The following is a 19,956-nucleotide window of genomic DNA, read 5'->3' on the forward strand; positions in this document are numbered from 1 at the left end:
CCAAACTTTATTTTGCAAATATCTCCTGAAGTTTTGCTTATGAATCGAAATTTGAAAGTGAGGGAGTTAGTGTGAATTTGCCCCAACTTTGTTTTGTATATATCTCTTAATGTTTATCGAAACAAACGATTGTTTCTTCTAAAGAGTCAACAACACACAAAAAACAAACGGTTGATTTTAGTTTCAAGTCGAAATTTGAAAGTTCAGGTGGAGGAGGGGGCAAGGCATCTTTATAGATTTATGTGAAGGAGTCTCACAAATATCAAGTATGACTAACTTGTAAGATAAGAAAACTCTGTCTCTGTCTGTGTAATTTTCTGCATCTCCTCCCTAATGTTCGTAAATAACTTTCTGCTTTTTTGCCAATATAATTGTATTTTTCCATATTTAAACGATTGAAATCTAGTTTTAATTTCGTGAAGAAAAAAAACATTGTATGGCAAGTAAAATTCATTTTCGACATAAGAAAATTTTATCTATTGTGTATCGTTATATTGTAGTTTATCTACTGTGCAAGGTTGGCAGCCTTACTCCGCATTTAGATCACAAAAACACAATGTTGCAAACTAAGTAGCACGTAATAAAACATTAATTGGGCAAGAGAATTACTCATGTGACGATTGAAAGGAACCGAATGGTGCATTTTCTAATGTCAATTAGGAATTCATGTTCATAAATTGAATGTCACCATTAACTTACACTCGGTTTTAAGTATTTGATTTAAAACACCGGTCAAATGACATTGAAGTTTTCAGATAGGAGATGGTGACACTGAATTCTGCAAATAGACCACAAGCAGCTTTAATTATTGTATGTGCATTATTAAGCATTTTAATGAAAATATTGAAGTAAAAATCGTCATGTACAATCTCACCCTAAAGGGAAATATGTTTCAAACCTTATTTTCCTTAAACGTTTACAGAAAATTAGATTATTTCAGTTTTTCGCGAAATCTGGTCCTTTTTTCCGCATATAGACCACTTGTTTATAATAAATATTTGCATATTAAACGCTCAATCAAGATGGAAAACCTATTTTAATGGCTAATAATACCACATTAAACAATTACAGATACTCACAATAGTTAATATCCGAAATTTTAAAAATTCAATTTTTTTCACTTTTTCCTCTGATGACCGAACATCATTCTTGACTAACACATTGACTTTTTTGTCCCAAAAATGCAAACTTTTTTATTTGAAGGTTGATAATATAGTTGATAAAGATTAAATTGTTCCTTTCAGATTTTTAATGCCTATCAAACATCAATATTCTAAAAATAAAACACTTTTCTTTGTGATTTTCATAGTCGGCAAATAGACCACTTTGGGACATGTTTTTCTCAGTTGATAGCACAATTTTGCAATGAAACACTAGTCGGCTTTTACTTTTTTGGTTAATTCTACGCAATTCACTGCACCTACTATAATTGATTATGCCGTCCTACTATTTTTAGACCTATAAATTACAAATCCGCAAATAAGCCACTTTCAAGCAGCTATAGATAGATAGATAGATAGATAGATAGATAGATAGATATAGATAATATTCACGTTTTCTCTACATTGATTTTTATTATCATATTTGTTTCTGATATATGTTTATCATAATCCGCACATCCATAATACGAAAAATCTTACTTTTTCTCTGGCTGAACATATGTATATAGTACCAGAGATCTATTAAATGAATTTTAATTTATCTAAAAGAAAACAAAGAGAAAACTTATGGGTACTGAAGCCATGTCATTCTATCTTAATCCTTTTTGCATGTGAACAGAATTATGCCTTGTAATTTGTCAACGAATAACTCCCGGGCAATTCATTCACACCCTCTTTGCCTATCCTTGACACTAGCAGGAAGACTAGTCGCGTTGAAATTAATTGAGGAAAGAGGACGAGGTGAAAGAATTAAATGTCTGAGGAAGCGGGGAGACAGGAAGCCATTGTTGTCTTGTGTTTGCCAAAGAGGAAACTGAAAGAAAGGGTAATATTCTCTAAGATATACACATGACAGAAATTTTAAATTAAAGAAGTGAAATTTAGTAGATATTTTTACTCTGTATAACATTCTCATTAGTTTTACGAGAACAGCTAATAAACAATATTTACGTCGTAATCAGAAATCAGAGTCTATGCAACATCTTCCATGTTGAAAAAAAAAAATAAACCGAAGCAGAGTCCAAATCATATTTTTTTTTCGGAGGTAAAGAGCATGAGATTGTGAAAATGTTTCAAACTTTGAGGTGTTACAGACCTACAATTTACAAATCTACCTTAGGAGTATTTGCTACCACTGCACAGCATCCTGGAGAGAACTTGATCGAACGTTGCCATATGAATGACTGCGGAATCAATTTACGATTAAAAATACCAAAGCCCCATAGATCAAATCGCTCATAATATATCTCTCAATTCCATGTTTCCACCTAGTGTTATTTTCAAGTTGTTACTGAGTACACTAGGGAGTTAAATACATTTTCTAGGCTTTCGACATCTATGGTCATTTACCCCGTCTCACTATTCGGTAAAGTGGGAAAGGATGAAAGGAAGAGACCTGGGACCGTATATTAGATACTATCCCGACAATTGTCTGGTGAGAGTGAGAAAAAGCCAGGAAAATCTAAGGCAGGATGATTGCTTAAAAAGGCTTTCAAGCCGATTCGAATCGATTGTCCCCAATAGGAATCGAATGTGGAACTGCTCGCAACAAAGGTGAGAATGTTAGCGACACCTTGACTACATTATAAGAGCGCATCACGTCTACATCGTAGCTTTAACTTACGAATTATTTTTAGTTAGTCTTCAACTGTTCAATCAAAAAGCAAGATAAAAAATTACAAGAATAGTGTCTATAATAAACAGTTCAAGTACATTGTTACCTGTCGGTCTCTTCATTATGTGTTATGTATGCATTTACATCATTAAAATACCTGCCTGTCATCTAAACTGAAAAACTCCATACATATGTAAAAATACTCATACCACTTCTTGCAGCTATTTCTAATGAACAACAAGACTACTTCTGATAGGCAAGTTAACTTTCATCACATAATACGTGCCTGTTTTCTTCTAACACTGAAATCTATTGTAAACATTCTATTTCTGGGCTAATAAAAGTCCAGAAACAATCTTGATTTGAGAACAAACTCATAAGACATGAAGAAACCAATAGAATAGCCGGAAAGACCAGGCGAAACATTTACAAGTAGTGCTGCCACTCGAGAGCTCATCCAGACAAAATTAAGATTCACAATGTTAAAAGTAAAAAAACAGCATGGAATTGCCAATTTCGAGCCCTAAATTTTAGGACTAAAAGGACAATTTCGGAATTTATTTCTTTACGAATATTCCATAATTTTTCTTCATTGTATCAAAGCATTACTTGGAACGAAACTACAATTTCTTCATTTCCAATCATTTAAATAGCGTCATTTGCTCACAGGTGTTCACCACTTCGAATAAAGCACTTACTATTTTTGTAGAATTTTATCGGATGGGAATAGCAACATCCAAGCTCCCATCCAAGTTAATTGTAACGTAGACGTCATGTGACCATGCAAACCCAATGGAATTTATTAATTTTGCACTCTGTGAAGCTCACCCATTTCAAACACCAAGTTACCTGTTACTCCCTCGTGGCAGTGCGCCTTCAGACTCAACACTGCTAATGTGTTATAAAAGTCCATACTCTTAAAAACAGTATTCTTTTCTATTCGTGGCTGTCGAACAGGAAATTGTTATCTAGTGCGAACCATTTTTATATAATTGTTCACGCAAGTGAAAAGGAATATTTGTGCTTTATCGAGCAGTAATTAATCAAGGATCGTTATTTTCAAACCGTACAGCACACAGAGAAGAGTAGGGTTACGTCAAGAAAGCTAAATCCAAAGTATATACAGGAGCAAAAGTGCTTTCACACTTTCAATTCTCATATCCTGCAACGTTAGACAACCAATAATGCAGTTAAGGTTGGCTGGTTGAGAACTTCACAAGGCGTTCTACAAGTGTTCTAGTTTGTTCGAAACATGTCAGTGTAGCAAACTCCAAACAATAGACAAATATCCATGCCTCTGCGACAAATAAAAAAATAGGGTAAAAGACGCCGTTTAGTATCTTCAGAGTAATTGATATCATGATAAGTCACAAAGAGATCTTACTTAACTTTAGAAATACCAAGGAAAGATTAATGTTGGTCAAACATTCATTTTATTTAACAGGTTACAGTATTTTCTAAAATCTCAGAATGTTTTACATTATTCGTTTCATGGTTATCTTCACTTTTGTTACTTATCAGTTTTAATGTCTCTACTGAAACTTCTGAAAAATAGCAGGTCGAGGTGTTTTGGTTCAAATCTTTGTTTAGCGAAAATATTTTTTCTCAGCAATACCATCGTGGTTTTTAATTTTTAAATATTATTATTATCATTATTATTATCATCATTATTATTATTATTTTCATTTACGTATGAAAGCTAACCAGAATATATACTGGAGTTATATTACTAGTTTCCAGTGTGTTCGAAAAATGAAACAAAAATGAAAAAGAAAGACAATGTAAGAAAGTAAAACCAAGATGTGCAGTGTGCGTCAGTTCAGTTTGCGAAAACCATTGCACCTATATAAAACAAGTCATATGTTTCGAATAGGACAAATAGTCATATTTTGTGTGCATATGAGTTTCTGTAATTTAATCTCCAATTAATAATACAAGCATGTTTTTATTACAAGCATATACGATATCAAAAGAATACGAGTTCTCTCTTGTAATACGCCGTAATATATCATTCACTATCCTTTGCTATATTCTAAGTAATCCAGAATCATGGCGGAATTCATATTATGAATCGTGGCGGACATTAGTTCTTGACCATACTGCTTTTTATGCAAATGCAGAGTACGAGATTTAAATCTGTCATATCTGTAGTTTCGTGTGAAGAAGAAACAAAATTGTAAACCAAAGGTTTAAGAACAACTCAAGTTATTAGTACAAACTACGCCAAAGATTATTGACTTATATCATCATAAAAGTAACACGAAAGACGTTTTGAAACGAAGAAAAATAAAGTAAAACTTTGTAAATGGAGGCAAAGAAACCTAACGTAAGCTCACTAAAAAACAAATTATGTAACGCATAGTGATCGTGGCTCTATGGTTAGGGCTCGACACTAGTAATCTGGGGTTCTCGGATCGGATCCATGACCGAAAAATACTTTTTTATCTTTAGAATTTTTGGTATACATTTGGTGGCGATGACACACGTTTTATTATCTTCAGATATTTGAATACTTAGATGTTTCAATATTTGTGCTACCAAATTTTTAGAAATAATAATAATAATAATAATAATAATAATAATAATAATAATAATAATAATAATAATAATTATTATTATTATTATTATTATTATTATTATTATTATTATTATTATTATTATTATTATTATTATTATTATTATTTTGTAGAATATTATAAGTTAGGAGCTTATCGCTCAGGTTATACCATTACGAGCAGAAACGTGGCACTTGGCAAGAATATTGCGGTTTTGTTTAGTGTTGCCCACGAGAAGATTAATTTATCATTTTGTTTCTAAAACAAAACAAACAAAAATCGAGACGAGAACTAACACTTGACATTCGGGACGGGACAAGGCTAACACAAATTATCCTCTCGCTTTGGAGATTACAATCGAGATAAGACGAAACGTATGGTAAACATTTCTAGTCTCATCTCGATTCTCGGAATAGTGTATGGCCATTCTTTAAGTAAGAATTGCTCAGTATACTGAATCTTAAATGCTTTTCCGTTATTTTATATTTCGCAGGTCATCGAATCGTAATCTGTGTAGGTTTTTTTGTAGTAAACTTTTATAATTACTTCTGCATTTCCTAAAAGTTATTATTAGAGGAACTAGTATGCTCTCTATCTAAATAATCATGTTTCATAGTTGGGACTATCGGCGCAACGGATTTTATACAGGGAGCTGCGAAATAGGTTCCGCTCTTCCTCTCCTCCCTCTGAAGTCATATGCGCCGGTATAACCCAACTCTGAAACCTGATTATTTATATAGATAGCGTAATAGTTCCTCTAATATTTCTTTAACAGCCGTTGATATCTTTCATAGTTTTCGAGCTAGGCAGCCTCAAAATTACAATTTTCTTGATTTCGTCACCTCGTAAATTTGAAATAACGCGTTTGTAGTCTTCTGTTCATATGGACTTTATTGTTTAGGTGTGAGGATTTCACCAGTGGATTTTGGCCACATAATAAATGAACACGCTGTGTGTATATATATATGCTAGTGACTGATATGGGGCTACAGCCTCTTCTAAAAATAAATCCTTAACAGGGACTACGAGAAGAAGGTATTTTTTGTATCAATGTGAAATTAGAGAAGCACAGGGAGCAAAATGGTGAACCTTTATATGAATTCCAAATTTTATTCTGGAAGTGCCAGTAAGGTTCAGATTAATCACAAATTTCACAGAATTAATATTCCAATGTTTCTTGTGTGTGTTAGTGAGTGATATGGGACTACAGCCCCCATCCAAAATTCCCATAAAAATCGGCATAAATGTCCTTAGCACGAAGAGAAGAGAAGAATTTTTTTAGTAAATTCATGTGAAAATTTGCGTTCTTGTAGTAAAGAAGGTATGCGTTTTTGAAATCTGGATTCCTATTTTTATTAGGCAGCGCCTTAGGGGGCACAGAGGGCGAAACACACGATCTTTATAAAAATTCAAAATTGTGTTATGGAATTTCCAATGACTAATATGGCAGTCACTAATATGGCAGTTGGCTAAATCATATTTTACAACAAATAAACAGGTGACTTGAAACAGAGAATTGTTCGGAGTGTAGAAATGATTACTCCAGATACGTTGGAGAAGGTGTTCATAATGGCTGTAGTAAATCGCATTATTTCATATCTTGTTCGATCAGGATATGCAGAAGTAATTACAAATGCTTTGCTCCAAAGTTACCTACACAGATCATAATTCGATGAGTGCGAAATACGAAGTAATAGAAGATGCATTCAAGATTCAGTCTACAGAGCAAATGTTACTTAAAGAATGGACAAACACTATTTCGAGAATCGAGATAAGACTAGAAATGTTTAGGGTACTTTTAGACTTTTCTCGATTCTCATCTCCAAAACGAGATAATAATTTGAGTTAGCTTTGTCCCGACCCGAATATCAAATATTAATTCTCATCTCGATTTTGTTTCGTTTTAGAAACGAGATGAGAAATTCCTCTTCTCGTGGACAATCCTAAAAAAACCGCAATATTTTTGCCAATGTCACGTTTCTGCTTGTAATGGTACGACATGAGCGATGATATGTTACTAACTTTCAATAGCTACGAAATAATAATAATAATAATAATAATAATAATAATAATAATTATTATTATTATTATTATTATTATTATTATTATTATTATTATTATTATTATTATTATTCCTGAAAATCTGATAGTTCAAGTATTGAAACATCCGAGTATTCAAATATCTGAAGATAATAAGACGTGTGTCATCGCCACCAAATGACCACCAGAATTTCTAAAGATAAAAGAAATACTTGCCGGGCATGGACCCGATCCGGGGACATCCTTACTATTAGTCACGCGCCTTAACTACTTTTTTAAAGTCTTTATTAACAGTTGAATCACATATACATTAGACAGTTACAAAAGCAATAACAAGAACCAGTTGATATACGAAAAACGGTCAACAAATCTGAAAAGGTTATACAATTGTTATGGAGCTAAGACAACAAAATAGTTTGCATAGTGTGGTTGTTTATACTGCACATTAATTTCCTGCAAATGGTACAGTACATAAAACAAATACACATCGACATGAGACAGGCACGTAGCCAGGATTTCGCAATAAAGGGGTCCGTGATGAAACACTGTGGTTATCAAATCAGGGGCTCGATCATTCTAAATTATTTTACTGGCAACATACATTCGTTCGTTTAGCCAGGATTTCGTAATGGGGGGAGTGAAATGAAATACTGTGATTCTACACCAGAAGATAGATCAAACTATACTATTTTACTGGTAACATACCTATATTTATTTGTTAGGACAATAAAATGAGGATATGTTATTAAGTATTTTAATAAAAAAACTATAAAGAAATCTTGAGTAAAATAATATTAAAAAGTATTGAAAAACATAGACTTCCAAGGCCATTCAAACTCGGTTCTACTGTCTTCTTCTTCTTTTTCTAGTCTTCGTTTAGTGCCGTCAAAGATAGCAAGGAGGTCTCTTTCGGGAGTAAATGAATTAGTGTTGCCGCAAAATTCAAAATGACTCATTGGTAATTCTGGGCATTTGTTAAATTCTACCTAAGAGTCTATCTGATTGAACCGATTTATCGATCGTCATTTGTAGTCCGTAAGATTCGCATGAAGCTAGATGGAATTCGGAATGCTTCGTTATATTAATATCCACTTTCAACTTGACCCCCTCCACGTTTCCACCTCACAAAGCTTCTCATAAGAAAGAGTAACTAAACGCTTGCTGTAACGTTATATTTTTGACGCTGATTCATCTTTTTCTCGTTTCTTTTTGCTTCATCTTTTCTTAATATTTTTCATTTTTGGATCCGAAGGGTGGTCGATGTGTGGTAAGCACATAAAGAATCGTATATTAGCGTGCCAGAGTACGCTGTTATTTTTTGATTTAGGAAATTAGTTAAAGTCTGGATAAATCAGAACATCAGTAGCACTAATATCAGATGAAGTATGACAAATCTTACCGATGAGTGTACTAAATTGGCTCCAGATATGTTGAATCTCTTTACAAGATTGTAAACGATGCTCAAGAGTATCTATATTATGACAGTAGCGACACAGATTACAAGACACTATACCGAGTTGATATAGTATGTCTAGCGTTTCGTATTTGTTATTTAAAATACCAAAGATATCTTTGCTGAGTAGTTAAAAGGGAGCATTAATATTTCGCCAAATATAATTTCAATAAAACTGTGGTTCTTTCAATTGAGTGTGAGGCGTAACGATATGTTGTGGTCTTAGATAAAGTTGGTAGAGGGCTTTGTCAGGCATTAACTCAATTTGTGCTCGTTCAATTAATGCATAAGCGATATCTAAGACGGGTTCACACAGGTGTGGGAATTTAGGCCCCAAGGAAAATATGATTCGGAGCTTGAAGATCGATGCAATCTAAACAGCCAGACAGAACAGAGGACGCCGCGCTGATCTTATCGTTCATAAACAATTCAATACTTCTTTTCAGCAGTTGTGATTTTGCCTGTAGAGCAATGTTGGTACCCTGAGCTGGTAAGAGCACAAGTTCATCAAGTGCAATTCGTAACAGCTTGTGATGCCACAAAAAGAACAGAGCGTGACTGTTGAGAAATTTATATATTTTTGTCGAAAGAGGGAAAACATGACAGAAATACCACAAAAGACTAAATGCTTTTTGTTTGAGAAATAAATTTCTACTAAAAGGGTTCATATTTCGAGGCTTATGCAGTATTAGACCACGTAATGTGTTTGCAATTATGTCAGAATTGCAGTTAATTGTTTGTTTGGTGTTACTGAACCATTCAATACCTAAGATTTTAACTGAGTCAGGAATCGTATAGCACGTACTGTATTCGGGGTGTGTACATAGCAGCTTTGTTTTTTCTTTATTTAAAGAAATTTCGCTTCAGAACTTTGTTGATACCTGTGTAGAAGGCTCTGAATATTGTCTAAAGTGGAAATGCTGTTGACATAGAAATGAACGTCATCAAGATCACTCACGACAGAAAGGGAATCTTGATAAACTTGTATGCCAATGAGACTGGTTTGTGCCGCGTATATGAAAGGTGCAATCGACAAACTAAATAAGAGGCTGGACATGTTATCAGCTTGAAGAATACCAGTACACAAAGGAATAACAGAACTTAGAGCACCATTGATTTTTAACTTAGTTGTCCTGTTATGATATAATCCTTGAAGAATGGAGAGAAAAACTCCATTTAAACCAAATTTTTGAAGATTTTTAAAATATAATCGTGTGATACCCTATCGAAAGCTTTCGAGAAATCTGTAGATAAATAACAACGGTTGTAGAAGAGGCAGTCTCATGATAGACTATAAAATATCGTATGTTAGGTAAGGTTGCATAAATTAAAGCTTTTTGCCAATGTCCATATTCACAAGAACTTAATAACTCTCCCACATAGTGTATCGTAGGTAGCGCTAGACATCGTGTTAAAATTTTGAAGTCCGCACATAAAAGGCTGATAGGACGATAATTGTCGATGAAGTTAGAGTTAGGCAGTCGAAATCTCGGAGGCAGCTTAGGAACTAATACAGTAATACCTGTGGATAGAGATTCTCCTAAGGTACAAGTACCTCGATATTCATTGAAGAGATCCGTAAGAAACGGGGCAAGAATATAATTGAAACTAATATAAAATTCAAATGGTAAGGAGTGAATACCAGTAGATTTACCAAGTTTCCCTTATTCAATTGGTTGCTTGACTTCATCAAGTGTAAAGGGACTGTTGAGATATTCTTGAGCATTTACACCTAAATTTAGAGGAATAAAGTCCAAAAGAGATTAATCTTCATTATTGACCTTAGGTTTTGCATGCAATTCTTTATAATACTGAAGAAATTGTGAAAGTGCCTGCAAACCTTCATAAATTTGGCCATCCTTGCCCTCAATAGAAGAGATTAACTTTTTTGCCTCTGAGTCGTTCTTTTCGAATTTGTATGATGTTAGCTTGTTCCGTATCATCAACCTGGACAAGTTTCCTTTTAACAAAACTCCGCACATTCGTTGTTTCTGTAATAACAATAAATATGCTTTGATTTCTTGAATTTGAGGCCTGACAGGACGGTCTAGCAATTGTTCTTGCATGTATTCTTTGAGAATGCTCGAGTAATAGTTGTATGGACTATTGTATGCCTGGTTCCGTTGAATACAATATTGTTTACTTATGGAGCGAAATCTCGGTTTAACTCGCTTGTCCCAAAAATACATAAGTTTGCCCTAATAGTGTGATATTAGCGGAAAAGAAATCCAACATTCCTCTCGAATTAAATTATGATACTCAAGGTCCATAAGTAAAGATGTGCTAAAATACCAAAGGGGACTACTTCTCAAGACTTTGGATACTGGTAGAGTCACTCTTAATAAGAACATAGTGGTCACTGAAACAAACAGGTTCAAGCTTAACCGCGTACTTGTGCAACAAGTGAGCGGCTTATGTAAAAACGGTCTAAATGACTAGGAGAATAAGATCTGTGTAATGAATGACCCGGTTCAGCGGGTCGAAAATGACACCACACATCCACTAAATTATATGTGTCTACTATGCGCTGGAGTTCAGAAGAAAAGTTAAAGTTCCAAGTCTGGTCAATAGGTTGTAAAACTGAATTATAATCTCCACCTAATATACAAGGATTAGTACCATTAAATAGAGCTTGTGCAAGGTCAGTGTTGAAGAAATCTTGCTCTTCTCTCTTGTTATGAGAACCAGACAGGACATAAACATTACATAATTTGATCTGCTCAAACATCCCAATGGAGATTCGTTCATTTTGGTGATTATTAACTGTTTTAAACGCTAGATTACTAAGATAGATAATAGCTGTACCTAGACCATTCTCTGTGAAACGAGAAAAGCGTGTATGATTAGAAGGAAAATCATATTCTGGAAGGGTCACTTCTTGAACAAACAATACATCAATATCTCTTTTGTAAATAAAATATCTTAACGCTTCTTGTTTAACAGTAGAAGTAAGTCCATTTAGGTTAATGGTGGCAAAAATAAAACTATACATAAACAAAAAGTGAAACGAAATGGTAAAAACTGCATTAATGAAAATGATACCATAATAATACAAGAAAGATAATCATAAGTCGTCCCCAACGGGGATACCAGCTCTGAAGTTTTTCAAGGTGGCCCATGTTCGTGCACATGAAACTTGTGTAACATCTGAAAAACGGCTTCCTTTAGAATTTTTTGAAACTCTCGTAACAGTTGACTTTAATTTGGAAGGTTATGTTTTTCATATACAGGGGCACTGAGATCAGATTCACTGGTGGAGTTACTGGTAAGTGGCTGCGCATTCCTGTTAAGGATGAGGTTCGAGTCGGCTACCGATTGCCCAACAGACTGATTATTATGGTCCATGGGAGCACTAGAATCCACTTTTAAATCCTTAACTGACTATTGGTTACTTACCTGAGCTAGTTGTCCTTCCTGGAGAATTTCTTGGGCCTCGTAATCACGAGTAGATTGGGTACTCCAGTAGATTCTAGAGGGACAAAAACATCCAAGTCAGGAGAACGAACTTCTTCCATTGCTAGGTCGGGGCGAATGACGGGATCTTGGGATGTTTCAGGTGCTGGAACGCCATGACTTGAATAAAGACCAGGTTAAGCAGAAGTGGGCAGAGGAAATTTCGTGTAGCTATCAGTATGCAGACACCTTTTCATGTAACCACTGAACCAAGATCATTGCGAGTTAAATGATTCGTCTTTAGTGTGTTTACGTTATTTTTCTTTCCCTCCATTTACAAAGTTCCACTTTATTTTTCTTCATTCCAAAACGTCTTTCGTGTCACTTATATGATGATATAAGTCAATAATCTTTGGCATAGTTGATATTAATAACTTGAGTTGTTCCTAAACCTTTGGTTCACAATTTAGATTCTCTTCCACACGAAACTACAGATATGACATTTGATTCTAATATTCTGCTTTTGGTTGCAAAGAAGTTGCCATTACTTGGTCAAGGTCTTATGTCCACCATGATTCATAACATCGATTCCAGGGAGCGTTAAAGAATGTGGACCCGTGACAAAAATCGTTTTGACAGATAGTAATGTATTATTTTACCACACAAGGCGCTCCTTTTAGATTTCAGCGTAATTAATTAAACACCTACGAAGACACTCAGGTTTCTATGGTAGAAAAAAAATACTGTGTCACACTCAAGATTTCTTCAAAAGGGTTGTCCTAACCGAGACTTGGCTACTTAAGCCTTCATTCGGCAAAACCGAAAGTTTCTGTGCTTATTTGTTTTTTAATTCAACTTATTTTCCCTCCCTTCTCTTTCTTCCTATCATTTGTTGAACATAATACTCAAGTTAGGAGAATTCGGCAGTACTGAAAGAATAGTCGAGGCGTTATAGGCAGTGGTCAAGCAAGCCTGGGATCGTGACTTCAAATCCACTGTAACCCAATCTGATACTTTTAATTTGTTCTTGCAAGTTGATTGACGACTTCTCTTTGCTCGAAGTTCTCCATCTGGAGATGAGATGCAAGAATCATGCACGTATTAACCAAGAGAAAGAGAGTGTGGAGATTCTCCAATTGAAATATTATCCGAATCGTTCATCGATATTCATATTTGATTGTTTTAGTTAATTTTTGTTTATTCTTCTTTACGAAATTATAGTTGAATATAGCAATACAATAGATTATAGCAAGATGTAGTGAATGATATATTACTGCGTATTACAAGAGATGCCACGTACTCCTTTGTTATCGTATATTCTTCTAATAAAAACATGTTTGTATTATTAATTGGGGATTAAATTACAGAAATTCATGTGCAAACAAAATATGACTATTTGTCCTATTTGAAACATATGACACGTTTTCTATTTTTGTAATGGTTTTCGCAAATGGAACTGACACACACTGCACATCTTGGTTTTACTTTCTTAGATTGTCCTTTTTACTTTCTTTTTTTATTTTCCGGGCACACTGGAAACCAGGAATAAAACTGCAGAAAATATATTTGTTAGCTTTAATGTGTAAATGAAAAATAACAATAATACATTTTAAAAAGTAAAAACTATGATGATTTTGCTGAGAATAAAAATATTCTCGCAAATAAAGATGGGGGTCAAAACATCTCGACCTGTTATTTTTTCATAAAGTTTTAGTAGAGATATAAAACTGATAACTAACAAAAGTACAGGTAACGTTGAAACGAACATTGTAAAACATTCAGAGATTTTAGAAAATACTGTAACTTGTGAAATAAATTGAATGTTTGACCAACATTTATTTTTCTTGGTATTTCTAAAATTAAATTAGATTTCTTGGTAACTTTCTCACGATAGCTATCGCTCTGTAGATACTAAACGGAGTCTTCTATCTGATGTTTTATTCGTCGCAGAGGTATGGATATATATTTTTTTTTTGCTCTTTGCTACACTGATATTTTTCAAACAAACTTTCGTACTTGTAGAACGAATTATGTAGTTCTCAACCAACCAATCTTAGCAGTATCGTTGGTTGTCTAATGCTGCAGGATATGAAAATTGAAAGTGTGAATGCACTTTTGCTAGTGTACATACATTAACTCAATCAGCCAAGTTGCAATTAGTTGAAAGTTATTTTATTGTAAAAGGTGTGCAGTCATCACACACTACCTGATACTAAAATATGAAAGTGACTTAATGTGTTATACAATTACTTATGTTGTTCAAGTGCGATTCTAGTGGTAGAAATGAAATACCGTTTTATCCTATCTGTTGAGCACTTCAAGCTTCGATACACGTGCAAATGTTTGATGCAAGATCCAGCAGCGAATCCCAGAAGAATGGTGCAGAGTACTTTCCGGCAAGACAATGGATTAATAAGTCATATTTAATATTTTCCCTATCGCGTTTGGATTATAATAATCATGGAAAGCGAATAACTCTCAACAACGATTTAAAAAATGTAAAGTGTTTGTGTGTATGTTAAGGAATAAATTATTGCACAAAATCAAAGAAATCAAACAAACAAGCTATTAATATAACTACAGGTCACTAGTACTCATAAAGTATACACACTAGTGGCATAAATTAAAGGCATAAACCTTAAGTATTCACAAAAATTAATGGTAAATGAAGTAAATTTTCTAATTCTCTTTTTAGATGATTTTCTTTATATTAGCTCCAATTTGAATAGAAACATTAAGAAAACATATAATTATTTACTTTCATCTACGATAACTGCCTTCATTGCATTTTCTCAAGAGTTTTTAACAGTAAAATGTGTATCATCCTAAGCGGAATGACTTTAATTTATTATTATGAGTAACAGATTATATTTTATGCATCCCGGACGTGCATAGTGGGTTCAGGACGAAGTTCCCCAGCGATCGTCTTGAATTAGTTGTGTACAAGGTCACCACTGATTAGTTTGCTAGCTGGGAGGAATTCATTATCATTTGTTGGTTGGATAAATTCTGGAGCTAAAGTAGTTTTTAATTCAGAAGGATATCTAATCCATTGTCGCAAGCTGAGATTAAAGGGCGACTATCTGAAAACCTTGTTCTAAGTTATTACCCGCGAAGAAACCAAAAAAAACGTTTAGACAAACGAACCGACGTCTCAGTTGAACTTCGAGTAAAACCATCTGTCCAGTCAGATCCCACCTGAGAACATCAGATCAATATCGAAAATAGCATTGCATCTAGAACGCGCCAAAAGAAGGACAAAAAATGCAGGGTAACGTAGTTGAAATCCCTCTAAATCCCTTAATCTTCTCCCCCATTTTACCCTTCACCCTTGTCTGTTATTCATTTTTCAAATTTTTTGTTTAATTTAGCAGAATATAGATATATTATTTAATTGTAAGTCCTAGTTAAAAGTAGTCAGCTCATTTTCCCGTACATTGTTTGAGTTTTGATGAGCTACAGAGCCTGTGTAATCAGTTTGTTTACCCCTGGAAGTTTTAACTCCCTAGAAATCAATACCCCCCTTATCAGTTTCTGTTTACTTCAAAGACAAAGTCAGATGTTACTATTGATATCATTGCTTCTTAGGAGACCCACTATTTCAGGTAAGATGACTTTATATTAAAAATTTTGATTGAGGTGCTATTTTTTCTAGGAAATTATTTCTCCTCTTACCTTGTAGATGGTTGGTTATTTCAAAAACTGTCAGATGTTACGATATTACACATCCCATGTAATATCATTTTACACCTCTCTTAGAAGACACATTCAAGTTGTCCCTCCTTTAATTTCTCTTCGAACGTAAGATCCTTGTCTGCTTCTGGTTACTTCAGAGACAAGATCAATTGTAATAATAGCAGGTAGTGTCATTTAGTATTATCTCTTGTGAACCTCATGCAATATAATATTTTATATTAGAAAGTGTACAGTATATATTTAATTCACCTGAGATTGATTTTGTGAGCCTTGAGTTATGGGAAAGCCAGGAATTTCACCAACAGAGGCGCCATCACTAAGAATGGTCCCGGAACTGGACCATCATAAAGAATATTTGAGTTGAAAATATTATGCAATTATGTAGGCGAAATAAATTATAGTATGTTAGGTTTAAATTAATTGAACAAAACAAAATACATAGGAACTGGAAGTAAGAAAATAGAGATGGGAATTTTTATTGTTTATTTGTTTGACATTTATTCTGAAATTGGACATCCTCCTGGTTTTCGACACAAAAAGTAATAACAGCTAGGAAAATTTAAAAATATGAGGATGCCATATTGTTTTCATTAAATATTGATTTCCGAAAAATACGTTAAACAGAGATTTCACTGTATAAGGTAGCTACTTGGTTTGAAGGCGAAAGGTCAGTGTGAAAACTTGAAAAAAGAAAAAAATGTATAACTCCATTATATCAACGAAATATTATTTTCACAGGGAAGTCCTCTAGAGATTGCCTTAATACTCTGATTTTATATTTTCCGAATCCACATTATTTGCCAATAAAATAAACGTTACATATTTAAAAGCAAAAGAACTATCAGACTAATGTCATTCTCTCTATCTACATAAATTTAATTTTTTTTTGCAACCGTAATCAATTCACACAATATGCTAGCTATATGACAATTGTACAGAACACGAGTTTTTGCCTGTTTGTGACACTTTAATTATGTTACCCAGAGGTATTGCTGTACATTTCAAAATCTATGAAACAGCGATGCTCTTCTGCAATAAACATTAATATTTATCTTCGTACATTAATATCGATAAATATTAAAATAATGACATTTCACGGAAAGTAGAAAATTTATATTTAAATAATGATAATTTAAATATATAATTTTTTGTCGCTTAGCACTCTACTATACATAACCAGAACGATATTTGATTAGCATTGTTTTGTAATCCTTGAATATCGCCTGTATTTCTTTTTAACTTTCAAATGAATATTGAATATTTTATTTAGAATCGACTTCAATTCATAGAATTACAATTATGACGTTGATATTTAAAAAGAAAATCTCTTAAGAAATATATAGTCTTCCAATGGAGAACGAATGTAGCAAATAAACCATTAGCGGTAAGCATTCGTCCCAAGAGTATAGTTTTCCTTTTATCATGCATTAGTGCCCATCATCCGCAAAAGTTAAAACTCCATTACTTGATTCTGTAGATTCTTTTTTAAAAAATGTAAGCATATATGGATTATGAAGCGTAAAAAAAACAGGAAAAGAAAACACTTTTAGCTTGTGTTTAGTCTTTGTAAAAGTGTAATATAAGGCTACGCACATACACATTCGCCATTATGACCAGCTATTTGCTATTAGATTTTTTTCCTTTTTTTCTTTTGAATTACGACCACTAGCATAGTTTGTGGACTAAGATGTTAGGTTCTCATTGAGGTATGCTTACTTACCAAATTATTGTTTCTGCTATGTGTTGTATTTAACGCGGAAGTTGGAGCTTACATCGTATCGTATACAGATCAGAACGTATTTTTTATAGATTAATTGTGGCCTGTATAGGGGGACTATGTCTAAGAAATATATAGGCCTGCTCACAAAACAGCAAGGGAAAGTTAGTTTACCCTTAAAAGTGGGCTACCCATACCCCAAAGATTGATCACGCACTTTCTCAATTTAACTAACTTGTGTCCAGGGCCGGCTCTACTATATGTGCAACACGTTCATTTTCAGGGGGCACAAGTTTCGAGGGGCAGCAAAGCTTTTATATCTACGTATATTATTTAAAATAATATTTCTTGTTGGAAACAGACTTCATGATGATGGTAGTTAAATATACTAAGTTGACCTTCTACTTGAATACTACATTCATAAATCATATTAAGGTAATATGGACAATGCTAAAGCAAATGGTCAAACAAATCCCAGTATGAATTGCTTGATTGTTGTCAAATACAAGAATTCAATTTTCGAATAGTAACGAACACCTGTTCAATTTAGTTGGTTATCACAATTTTGATATGAAAATTAGTTTTGTATCTGTCACAAACAAGTTCTTTATCATTAAAGGTAGAAACAAGTTTTTTAAAACATGTTTAACAGACGTAGGAGGAAAATCAAGATATAAAGATAAAATATCTAGTTGCACTGGAATTGCATACTGTTGAAGCTCGGTATAGATATTGAGATTGAAGATTGAAGATATTGAGATTGAAGCTCGGTATAGAATTCTATGAAAATGATTACCATCTTTCCTCTGCACGTGTGTTTACTTTATCTTTCACTATCATACTAGATTATTATTTAAATAAAAACAAACACAATTAGATTGTATTTGGAGTTTTTATGTCTTTCTGAGTGCGAGTGCTCTTCACTTTTACCTAAATGTGCTCAGCGACTCTGTTCTCGAATAAAGTCCATGACTCCACACCATATTATTTTAAGCAATTATCCAAGAACTGCATTATATCTATAGAAGCAAGCGACAACGCATATAGCAATATCGACTCTTATAACTAGGAATGCAGAAAGGGAACGTTCTCGTAGTCAGTAGTAGAGCGCTGTTCTCTGGTGCAAAAGTTCCTTCCCAGCCTATATGTCGATAATATTTTGCCTCTAGGTTTTCCCTGGATGCTTCCATAATAAGAATATTTATATCAGCAAATTAACACCTGAGATTCTACATTCACTCCTTCAATATCTCCACCTTGCGCCGGGGGGGGGGGCTTCCGTGCTCTAATGATCCCAAGAGCTATGCCGGAAATAGCTTCGCTATCAGAGGGCTTCCCATGCCAGACAAGTCTTTAGGGATAGGAGTCAGACGGAGAGAGATATTATGGTAGTGGGCAGCAGCTCTACCAGTACCACACTGAAGCTGAAGATGATTGACAAAAACAGGCAAGGGCAGGATGTCCTCTATGCCTATTTCTCTGCGAGGTGGAAGGACCTGGGACACCATCACTTTACTGAGTCCCTAGAAAACAACATGGAAAGAGAAATAAGAGAATGTAATATTAGGGAATACGACACTACTGTTTCACAGAGGGTCGTCCCCGGCAGTGGAGGGAAACACAGCAGGGCCTCCTCGGTCGTCATCAAACGAAACCCCTGCAGGATAGGAACCAGGAATGTGCGATCGCTGTTACAGTGAAGAAAACTGGAAAACCTGAAGAATGAAATGGAACACATGAAGATAGATGTCTTGGGAATCAGCGAAGTTAGATGGCCTGATGGAGGAGACATGTGGAACGGACACTTCAGAATGACTTACTCAGGAGCTGCAAACGGTACTGCAGGAGTCGGTTTTGTCTTGAATACGAAGATAGGACAGAAAGTTATAGGCAGTTGGAAGTACAATGAAAGGATAATAATGTTGAATATAGCAACCGAAATATGACTATAATCCAAGTATATATGCCTACATCAAGCTACACAGATGAGGAAGTAGAAAAATCTATGAGCAAATAGAAGAAGTATTGATGAAAGTTGAAGACCAGGACAATTTAATCATCATGGGTGACTGGAACGCAGTAGTCGGTGAAAGCAAAGAAGAGAATGTAACTGGGAATTTCGGCCTAGGAGAAAGGAATGCGAGAGGTACACGATTAATTGACTTCTGCAGAAGCCATAATCTGACTGTAACGAACACTCTCTTCGAACAACCACTAAGAAGAAGATACACATGGACAAGACCAGTAGACAAAGAAAGATATCAAATAGACTATATACTGGTCCGACAAGCATTTAGAAATCAAGTGAAGAACAGTAAGAGTTACCC

Source organism: Thermobia domestica, chromosome 2, assembly GCF_964235325.1.
Source record: "Thermobia domestica chromosome 2, izTheDome1.hap1.1, whole genome shotgun sequence".
NCBI classification, from domain to species: Eukaryota; Metazoa; Arthropoda; class Insecta; order Zygentoma; family Lepismatidae; genus Thermobia; species Thermobia domestica.